The sequence below is a fragment of the Peromyscus leucopus genome, chromosome 4 (genome assembly GCF_004664715.2).
Source record: "Peromyscus leucopus breed LL Stock chromosome 4, UCI_PerLeu_2.1, whole genome shotgun sequence".
NCBI classification, from domain to species: Eukaryota; Metazoa; Chordata; class Mammalia; order Rodentia; family Cricetidae; genus Peromyscus; species Peromyscus leucopus.
Window position 1 is genome coordinate 1,091,313 of NC_051066.1, and position 11,644 is coordinate 1,102,956.

Here is an 11,644-nt window from a genome sequence, read left to right on the forward strand (position 1 = left end):
TTATTTCCTTCTTCTTTTTAAATTTTTATTTATTTATCTATCTGTGTGTGCGCGTGCACGCTCTCCCACCTACGTGCGTGTGTGCATCCATGCATGTTGCAGTACAGGCATGGAAGCCAGAGGCCTGGAGATCAGACTTGGGCTATCACTTGAGCCATCCTGACTGCACACTTTATTATATTTTCAAAAATTTTAAATGTCTTATTCCTTTCGTAATCAGTCAAACCACCAGCTCCTCAGGACCCCCAACCCCTTCTCTCTGGAATAGACAGACTGTTCACTAACCTGGATTCTTACTGTCATCCTGGGACTTCTGGTCACTAGTCTTGGGTTGGATCTGACATTCCAGGGTCCCAATTTTACTCTTTCTTTGTTGACTTATTTTGCTGGCATAAATCTTAATATACCATCCTAAGGGGGAGGGCAGGGAACATGTGTTAACTACCCCTATATCATTGTGAGCAAAACACCTGGCAGATAGACCTGGGACTCGTAATTCCAGAGTGTTGGTTCATCTCGGTGGGGCAGGCATGGCAAAGCCACACCAGTCACGGCGCTGGAGCATCAGAACAGCAGGGGCTCTTTATCATAGGAGAGAGAAGACAGAAAGGAGGCTGCGTATAAGCTTCAGGAAGTAGGCCCACCCCTGATTACCTACTTCAGCTGAGTAGACCCTACCTGCTAAAGGCTCCACAGCCTCCCCAAACAGCATTACCACTGGGACCAAGCTTGTGAGGAACATTGCAGAATCCAACCATCACGGGACACATGGAAAGTGAGGTCTGTGAATTGTTGAATCTTTAATATTCTCAGCCAGGTGTGGTGGCGCACGCCTTTAATCCCAGCACTTGGGAGGCAGAGGCAAGTGAGTTTGAGGCCAGCCTGGTCTACAAAGTCAGCTGCACGACAGCCAGGGCTACACAGAGAAACCCTGTCTCGAAACAAAACAAAACCAAAATACTCTTTTCTTTGCATCTGAACGATGCGAAGGTAAGAGAACCCAAACTGAGAATCACTTTCCTTCTGAATGTTAATGTTCTTTTGGAAGCTGGTGTTCCTGGTAGTAAGGCTGCTGCTAGCTTGATGTCGATTCTGCCTTGGCAGACTGAGCTTTCTCTCTGAAAGGATCTGCTCTCTACCTGGGTATTTCATGCCGTGTCTAAGTGTATGTGTGCTGGGTACTTGGTGGTTCCTCTTGGTGTAAGCACCCTGTGAGACTTCTCTGCTGCTATTTTTGTTATTTATTTTTTGTTATTTATTTATGGCTGCCCCCCCCAACCACACACACACTTTTTTCCAGGACTTGTGATGGTACATAAAGATCTCAACCATCAGTAACATTTCTAGTTCATTTTCATCTAGCTCTGAGTTCTAGAAGGTATGTTCCAGGCTTTGTGGCAAATATTTTTTACAATGCTAGGTTTTTTTCCTCGTGTGTGTGTGTGTGTGGGTGTGTGTGTGTGTGTGTGTGTTACAGCATGAATATGTGTTGGGCACACAAGTGTGTGCATGTGGAGGGCTGAGGTTAATGTTGGGACTCTTCCTTGATCTCTCCTCCACTTTATTTTATTATTATTATTATTATTATTATTATTATTATTATTATTATTATTTTTTGGTTTTTTCGAGACAGTGTTTCTCTGTGTAGCTTTGCGTCTTTTCCTGGAACTCACTTGGTAGTCCAGGCTGGCCTCGAACTCACAGAGATCCGCCTGCCTCTGCCTCCCGAGTACTGGGATTAAAGGCGTGCGCCACCACCGCCCGGCCTTATTTTATTTTTTATTTTTTGTTTTTTTTGAGACAGGATTTCTCTGTGTAGTTTTAGTGCCTGTCCTAGATCTTGCTCTGTAGACCAGGCTGTCCTCGAACTCACAGAGATCTGCCTGCCTCTGCCTCCTGAGTGCTGGGATTAAAGGTATGCACCACCACAGCCTGGCTCCACTTTATTTCTGGAGTTAGGGGTCTTTCATTCAAACACAGATCTTGCCAATATAGCTAGTTAGACAACCATCTCCACCTTTCAAGGCTGGAATTACAGGCAGGCCACCACACCTATCCAGTGTTCATGTAGATCCGAATTCTGGTCTTCTTGCTTGGACAGTAAGTACTGAGCCATCTCTGCAGCCACCCATGCTAATTTTAATCTTTCAGTCTTATCTCTGTTCTTCTAATTACTGATTTCCTGTGGAAAGCATCTTTAGTCTTTGCTTCCCCTGCATTGGCTTTGCTTCCTCCAGGTCAGGTTTTCCCCTTAGTTTCATCTTTATTTCTTGTCTCCAATCCTTGTCAGATGCCCGCTGCTCTAGAAGCATCTTCTAGTGTTAATGAAGATGCTTGGCCTGGTGTTGGAAGTGGCCACGTGACTTGGAAGTCTGTTTTCACAGCTGTGTTGAAGACCTTCCAAATGCCAGGAGGAGGAGACCTTCCGTACAGTACACCACAAGGCCTGGCAGGGGCCTCAGCTTCCCCTGATGACTCTTCTGCTCTGTTAAGAGACAGGTGTTTTTCTTTGGCCTGGGGACAGTGCCACAGCCTGTTTTCTGCACTAGATAAGGGACAGAGCTGGAGGGACGAGTGGCCGTGATCACATACAGGCCTACAGGTGACATTCTGCCTTCAACCTCTCCAGCCCTTCATCCCAGCTGCGGGTTCCAGGGTGGAACCCCTCAGGGGCCTGCACCCCGCCCTGCCGCTCTGCAGGAGTGTGCTCCACACGGGGCCTGCTCTACCTGCTAGCCCACCCAGCCCGCTCTCACCCATTTAGCTTTCTGAAGTCATCATGACAAGAGAAAGATAAATCTCCATTTCCCACGTTTGCTGTTGTCGCTGTGGACTCATTCCTTTTTTTAAAAAAATTAACATCTTTGCTTTAATTTTGGTAAAGTGTTGAGATCCATAGGGACAAGAGTTGAGCCTGTGTGTTCATCTAAACTGGGAGTACTGAATGCCTAGGTTCTAACAGGAGTGATTGATGGGGCTACATTCTGTAGATTCTAGATGACAATAACTTTACGTCAACAGTCATTTTGCATAAGGTAATTTAATGTCATATAGTTTGCATTAAACAACTTTCCACTAAATAATGAAACCTTAGCAACTTGTGTGCGTGTATGTGTATATGTTCATGCTGTGTGCGTGCATTTGCGTGCAGGTGTGCATGAACACATGTGCACATAGAGGCTGGAAGTGGGCAGCAATTGCTCTCCAGATTGTTTTTTTGAGTTAGGCTCTTTCACTGAACCTCTGGAGCTCTCTGATTTGGCTAAGTGTCTTAGTTAGGGTTTCTATTGCCTTGAAGATACACCATGACCACACATCTCTTATAAAGGAAAACATTTAATTTGTTGTGCCCAGATCGTGACCCCCAGAGAGACCACCAAAGACAAGCATGCCGGAATGCAAAAGCAAGGTTTAATTCTGGATATCCAAAAGCAATACAAGCCTAGGCAGGGACTTCATCCAATACATCCAACACAGTGGAGGCTGGAGGAAGCGCCCACCTGTCTGCAAGCTCAGCTTTTAAAGGGAAAAGTCACAAGGTTACATCATTTAGGGGTGCTAGTACAGGTACAATTCTGATTGGCTTGTGTCTAGGAATTCCAGAAATCACAATTCAGTTTTCCTTCTAAGGAAGTAGTTGCCCACCACCATTTTTCATTGGCTGCCCCCAGATGGGGGCATCTGGTGATTACACAGTCACTATGGAAACTAGGGTTGGGACATTCTATGGTCAAGCAGTTGCCTAGGGGGCCAGGGAGAGGACATTCCATAGTCTGGCAGCCATTACCTCCTGACTACCTTGTGACTCTGTACTTTTACACTTCCTGGTTTCTGGAATCTGAACTGACTGGTCTCAGTAACTTCTGGCCTGTTCTCAAAAGGAGAAATCTTAGGCCTTAATTTTAGGGTGAAAACATTTTGGTCTTATTTCTAAGATGGCTCATTTTGGTCTCACAAATTTTGGTGGCAAATTCCATAATCTTCTGACTTTAAAGTCAGAACCATGTGGCTGAAGCTTCCAAGTTCTGCTGTTTGCTGGAACTGAAATATGGCCTCCTTGTTCAATTACATCTTCACCAACTTGTTTTTGATGGTTTCTTTCACTGCCTAAGCTTGGCTGTCTTGGAACTTGCTCTGTAGACCAGGCTGGCCTCAAACTCAGAGATCCACCTACCTCTGCCTTCCAAGTGCTGGGATTAAAGGTATATACCACCACACCCAGCTCTAAACTTTTCTTTAATTTCTTTTCACAAGTTGGAAATATAGCTGGGTGGGATCTTGCCCTGAGATCACCACTCCCTTTATTCCATTTCTTAATCTGTTTATCTCCTGGAACACAGAATTTAGCTCTATTCCACTTCCTGGTGCTCCTCTTCTCCTCAAATTGTGAATTTTGTATTTTCATTTGCTTAGCTTGCTCCTTTTCATTATAATTTTGTATAAGAGTGACCAGTAATAACCACATAACAGAGTCAATACTAGGCTGTTTTGAGATTTCTTCAACTAGCAAAATTAATCCAAATCTCTTCACTTTAGCCTCAGGCAGACTTTTTGAACAAGGACAAAAAGCAGTCACATTCTTCATCAAAATATCACAAGAATGATCTCTAGGCAGCATACTAAAATTCTTCTCCTCTGAAACCTCTTGATTCAGCCCCCACAGTTCAGATCATTCTCAGCACCATTATCTTGTAGGTTCCTAGTATGGCCTATTGAACTCTGCTTAAAGCATTCCACTGTGGTGGTATTGTGTTCCCCGAAATATTGTACACCTTAATAAACTTATCTGGGGTCAGAGATACAATAGCCACAATATTAAACATAGAAGATGGGCAGTGGTAGCACACACCTTTAATCCTAGCATTCCATAGGCAGAAATCCACAAGTTCAAGGATACAGTCAGGCATGGTGACTCATGCCTTTAATCCCAGAAAGGAGGCTTTAATCCCAGGGAGTGGAGGTAGAAAGTAGAAAGGTATATAAGGTGTGAGGACCAGAAATTAGAAGCATTTGGCTGGTTAAGCTTTTAGGTTTTGAGCAGCACAGTTCAGCTGAGAGCCATTCGGATATGAGGATACAGAGGCTTCCAGTCTGAGGAAACAAGATCAGCTGAGAAGTTGGCCAGGTGAGGTTGGCTGTGGCTTGTTCTGTCTCTCTGACCTTCCAGTGTTCACCCCAATAACTGGCCTCAGGTTTGATCTTATTAATAAGATCATTTAAGATTCATGCTACATTTGACTGCTTTCCTAACCCAATTGTCAAAGTCCAAATTCCTCCAAACAAAAAGACAGTTAGGCCTATTACAATACCCCAGCCCCGGTATCAACTCTGTCTTAGTTAGGGTTTCTGTTGCTGTGAAGAGACACCATGACCGTGGCAACTCTTAGAAAGGAAAACATTTAATTGGGGTGACTTACATTTTCAGAGAATTAGTCCATTATCACCATGGTGGGACGTGGCAACATGCAGGCAGACATGGTGCTGGAGAAGGAGCTGAGAGTCCTACATCTTGATCCTCAGGCAACAGGAAGTGAACTGGGATGCTGGGCATGGTTTGAGCAAATATGAGACCTCAAAGCCTGCTTCCACAGTGACACACTTCCTCCACCAAGGTCATATGTAGTACTTCAACAAGGCCACACCTCCTAATAGTGTCACTCTTTATGAAATTATGGGGGCCGCTTACATTTGAACTACTACACTAAGCTGGCTGGCCAGTGAGCCCACGGCCTCCTTCCCCACTTGCTCAGTACTGGGATTACAGATGTGCACCTGCTCAGTACTGGGATTACAGATGTGCACATGCTCAGTACTGGGATTACAGATGTGCACCTGCTCAGTACTGGGATTACAGATGTGCACATGCTCAGTACTGGGATTACAGATGTGCACCTGCTCAGTACTGGGATTACAGATGTGCACATGCTCAGTACTGGGATCATAGATGTGCACATGCAAACCTGACTCTGGTGGGTGCTGGGATTCAAACCCAGGTCCTGTTGTTTGCATGGCAAGTACTTTATCAAGGAAACTATTTCCCAGCTCCAACAGTTTTAAAGTAGATTTAAGGAAGGTCCTGACTGCAATATTTATTGGAAAGTATGTTTCAAAAGTTGTATTTGCTTGCTGTAGCCATTTCTCCTTGTGAGGCAGTGAGTTGGGCACCATAGCCCTTTCTTTGCAGAAGGACGTGAATGAAGCTAAGAGAGGTTGCATTTCTTGCTCAAGGTCACATAGTGAGGACATGGTGTCTCCCAGGGAGATTTCAAGCACTGAGTAGAGCTAAGGTCATGGTGAAATCCAGCTCTAGCCTCAGGAGACACAGTGCTACTTCTCAGAAGATGAAATGCCAATGGGTTTACAAGGACCTATTTGCCATCACAGAAATGCAAGTCCAAATGACAGTGAGACAGTGTCCCAGTAAGAACCTCCATTATTAAAAAATGTTGCCTGGGTGTGATGGCGCATGCCTTTAATATCAACTCAGGAGGCATGGATGAGTAAATCTCTATGAGTTTGAGGCCAGCCTGGTCTACATAGCAAGTTCCAAACTAGCCAGCACTAGCCAGAGCTACGTAATGGGACCCTGTCTCAAAAGAAAAAAAAAATTATGGTAGGGGTGTAAGGGGAGGGGAGGGTGCACACTGATGAGGGTGGACATTAGTACAGACCCTGAAGGAACTCTAGCCAGCTTGAGTATGGCAAACATGGCTCCAGCAGGCCTTTCCCTTCTCCCCAGTTCCCTCTGCCTTGCTAAAAACCTTTAGGTTACATTCCTAAAGCTGCCACGGAGGCCTATTCCCTTATTTGGCTACTTCCTCCTCCTAAGGCTGACTAACAAGATCCAGCTATCAAAGCATTTTAGTCCAGCAATCAGAAGCCCCCTGTGGCTCACCTAGTTAACCTGCCCAATGAAAACTGAACACCTCGTCCTAAGACGGGGTTTCCCCTTTACCTTTTCCTAAGGACCACATCCCCTTTACCTTTTATAAACCGCCATTTTCCTAAGGACCACATCCTCTCTATCCAGAGGCTGTCCTCTGTCCCTCCAGAACAAACACCTCTTTCCCTTCTCTCTTGTTCCCTTCCCCTTCTCCCTCACCCTCTGTCTGCTGTCTTTGTCTCTTATTCCCTGCCCTCTGTCCCTCTGGGGAAAATCTCCTTTGTGCTGAGAACTTGGTCTTGGGGTGTTTTGAGCCAACTTCCAAGGTTCCCTACAGACACTATGGACAATACTACAGAAGTGTCTAGAAACCTAAAATAGAACACCCATGGTCCAGCCATTCAGCTTCTAATTATTGGTGCCAGCAAATGGAAGAGACGCTGGCACACTTGTGTTCACTCTTGCTTTGTTCACAATGGCCAAGATCTAGAGTCAGTCTGGGTGCCATCAATGGATGGGTAAATAAAGAAAATGTGTATATACAATGAAATATCATTAGCTGCAATAAAAAGAATATCGTTCTGCCATTTGTAGCAAATGTGTAGAACTGGAGGATGCTATATCACATTAGATAAGACAAATGTAGCATGTTCCTTCTCATATGAGGAGGCAGAAAACAGTCTGACTGTGAAGCGGTGAGTACTGGTGCTGGCCAGGTGGGGAGAGGTGAGGGAGGTTGGATAATAGATCATTAAGTTCTAGTACCCCATAGCACAGTGGGGCAATTAAAGTTCATGGTAACCTGTTATCTGCTTTATACAGAAGTAGGAGCGAGGAATTCTGAGGCTTCACACACGAAGTCATGCTGGAGACAGACTCGAGACCCTTATTTGGTGATGATGAGCCTATGTTGAATTATCACACCTTTCCTCATAGCATGAATATGTAAAATAGTAATTACTAATAGCAATTAAAATATAAATTTTAAGGAAATGAAATGGAAAAAAGTATTTGTAAGTCATATATCTGATAAAGGGTATGTTTCCAAAATGTATTTTTAAAAATGCTTCACTCAAAAATAGGAAGCCAAATATTCAATTAAAGATTGAGTAAACAATATCTGAATAGACATATTTTCATGGAAGTCTTACAAGCTGGGTGTGGTAGAACACACCTGTCATCCCAACACTGGAAATGCTGAAGCCTGAGGATCAAGAATTTGAGACCAGACTAAGCTACATAGCAAGTTTCAGGTCATCCAGAGTGATGTAGCAAGTCCTTGGTCTTTGGTTTTTGGTTTTTCTTTTTTTCCTTTTTTTTTTTTTTAACAGGTTCACCCTTTTATTGGACATGTTAACCAAAGAGGTTTGTAAAAAAGCCCAAAGCCCATTTCATCATCAGACTCCTCAGACTCTTCCTTCTTTGCTTCTACTTTCTTCTCCTCAGCTGGGGCAGCAGCAGTCAAGGGGCAGGACCGCCCGCTGGCGCAGGCCCACCAGCTCCTTACCTTGCAGATGAGGTTTCCAATGTTGACATTGGCCAGGGCCTTTGCAAACAAGCCAGGCCAGAAAGGTTCAACATTGACACCAGCTGCTTTAGTGAGGGCATTGATCTTGTCCTCCGTGACCATCACCTCGTTGATGAGCAGGATGAGGGTGGAGTAGATGCAGGCGAGCTCGGAGACAGACCATGTTGCGGACTGCCGGCACCGTGGCTAGTCGCCAGATACCTTGGCGGCAGCTGAGGAAAGGCAGGTTTTTGGTTTTTCTTTTCTTTAAAAAAAAAAAAAAAAGTCAGGCGGTAGTAGCACAGGCTTTTTTCTTTTCTTTTTTTTTTTTTCTTTCTGGAGACAGGGTTTCTCTGTGTAGCTTTGCTCCTTTCCTGGAACTCACTCTGTAGCCCAGGCTGGCCTTGAACTCACAGAGATCTGCCTGCCTCAGCCTCCCGAGTGCTGAGATTAAAGGTATGTGCCACCACTGCCCCACACTCAGGAGGCAAAAGCAGGCAGATCTCTATGAGTCCGGGGCCAGCCTGGTCTACAGAGCTAGTTCTGGGACAGCCAGGGATACACAGAGAAACCCTGTCTCAAAAAACCAAAACCAAAAAAACAAACAAGCAATGACAAAACAAAACAATGCAGCAATGAGGCTTGGACATGCAAACCTGTAATGCTATTACTTAGAAGGTGGAGGCCGGAGGATCAGGAGTTCAAGGTCATCCTCATGCACACAGTCAGTTTTAGGTTAGCCTGGGAAATGTGAAACCTTTGTCAAACAAAATGAAAAAATAAATTACAATAACAACAAAAAACCCACAAGGGCCAATATGTGGATAATACCTCAATAAGTCTTTTTTTCTTTTTTCAAAAGAAAGAGGAAAATCAGACAGAAATAAAAACAAAGAAATGAAACTAAATGTCATACCTTCACTGTGGTGCAATGTGATAGAAGGACCCAGCCTGGTCACAAGAGTGATATCACCAAAGAGGACAATGCCCTAAGGAAAAGAGCAGACCTAAAGACAAATTGTGAGTTCTTTTTGTTTGTTTGTTTGTTTGTTTTTGTTTTTTTGAGACAGGGTTTCTCTGTGTAGCTTTGCGCCTTTCCTGGAGCTCACTTGGTAGCCCAGGCTGGCCTTGAACTCACAAGAGATCCGCCTGGCTCTGCCTCCCGAGTGCTGGGATTAAAGGCATGCGCCACCACCGCCCGGCAAATTGTGAGTTCTTACATCTGCTCTTCCATTAGGGGCTACATATATCTTAAGGGAAAACATGGGACTTCTCCAGGCTGGGAGGACACAATCTTCTTCTGGCAAGCCCCACACCTTGCCCGCCCCCACACCTTGCCCACCCCCACACCTTGCCCACCTCCACACCTGGCCCAACCCCACACCTGGTCCAACCCCACACCTAGTCCATCCCACACCTGGTCCAACCCCACACCTGGCCCAACCCCACACCTTGTCCATCCCACTCCCGGTCCATCCCATACCTGTCCCATCCCCACACCTGGCCCACACCCACACCTGGCCCAACCCACACCTGGTCCACCCCACACCTGGCCCAACCCCACACCTGGTCCATCCCACACTTGGCCCAATCCCATACCTGGGCCACCCCCACACCTGGTCCATCCCACACCCCACACCTGTCCCATCCCCACACCTAACCTCCCAAGAGCAGGCTCCACTTATACTCATAGCTAACTTTTGTGAAAGGCAGCAGGAAAACAACAACAAAAAAAACCCATTATTTTAGAAAATCTTAAACATACACAAAAATAGTATAGCATAATGAATCCCTTTCCCTAGTTTTAGCTGCTGTAATTGCTTTGCCAATCTTGCTTCCTTTGTGCATCATGTGTTTACAATCTATCACTGAACCCTCACAATAAGCCTGTGCAGTATACTGATCTTCCATCTAGCTCTAGTTTTTAGATGAGAAAAACTGAGGCTCAGAGAGATTCAGTCACTTGCCTGAGGACGTCCAGCATTGCTGGAATTCAAACACAGATCTGACTGACTCTAAGTCCTGTGCTTCTGTACTATTCTCAGCTGCTGGCAAAAGAAGAGTGGGGAAGGATGACCAGTGATTGCTGCTTTTAACAAAGTATCAATGGTTTGATTTTACCAATAAAGACTCAGAGCAGATGCTGGTGTGAAAATCTGCTAGCTCAGAGAGGCAGAGAAAGCACCCAGCTGAACTTCCTCCTCTGCCGACATCCCGGAAGCCTCCTTCTTCGCCTCTGCAACCTCAAACAAGACTCCTCAGACTGGATATTCCTTGCTTTAGCTCCTGTGCATCTCTCTAGCCATCCTCCTTACTCTATAATTTTTTAAAAATAATCCTATGTTCACTTCCTGTCAACAGGTTGCTTGCTCTACCTCTTGACCTGAGATTGACTTTTGCTGTGGGATATCCTGTGTGCTGTGAATACATGTTGCTGTGATTGATTGATAAATAAAACGCTTGATTGGCCAGTAGCCAGGCAGGAAGGAAGAGGAGAATGCTGGGTCAAAGAAGGCTGAGGAGAGAGATGCTGCCAGCCGCCACCGTGGGAACAGAATGTAAAGTACCAGTAAGCCACGAGCCACTTGGCAAGGTATAGATTTATAGAAATGGGTTAATTTAAGATATAAGAACAGCTAGCAAGAAGCCTGAGCCATTAGGCCAGACAGTTTAAATAATATAAGCGTCTGTGTGTTTATTTGAGTCTGAATGGCTGCTGGGTGGGACTGGAGATAACTCCAGCTACAGACTTTATTTAATTCTGTTTACAATATTCAAACAGAAAGCTCTTGGATTAAAGGTGTGTGCTAGTGCTGGGCCACACCACAACTAAAACAGGTTTTCCAGTAAATGACACAATCTCTGGGTTCACGGTGAGATCAAATATCTGGCAGCAGGGGCCCACACCAGGAGCCCCCAGGCCCAGCCTGGATCTCTGGTCATCTCCCATGGACAGATGTGGGACCAGGAAGCCCATCTTGAATATATTTGGTCCAGGGAGACGGAGGTGCTCAGGCCAGGATGAATACAGTGGAGCTTCAAGTGCTACCGCCCCACATGGAAATGAGACTGTACCTGGGAGTCACTGGGGAGTCTCAATGACCCAAGGAAGGAAGTGCCTGGCACACAGTGGCACTCCACAAATAACAGCCACCAGTTCTTTGTCTAAGCTCAGGAGTGGCATGTTGACTTTTGGGGTGCATTGGGAATATGGGGACAAATCCAAGCTGAGGTGGGGACAGGCAGGGGAGGGA

At 45.4% G+C, this 11,644-nt stretch overlaps 1 pseudogene; it reads right to left on the reverse strand.

Annotated features, from left to right (window-relative positions):
- Positions 1-8,216: 8,216 nt before the first annotated feature.
- On the reverse strand, positions 8,217-11,367 carry LOC114682773 (annotated as a pseudogene).
- Positions 11,368-11,644: the final 277 nt, after the last annotated feature.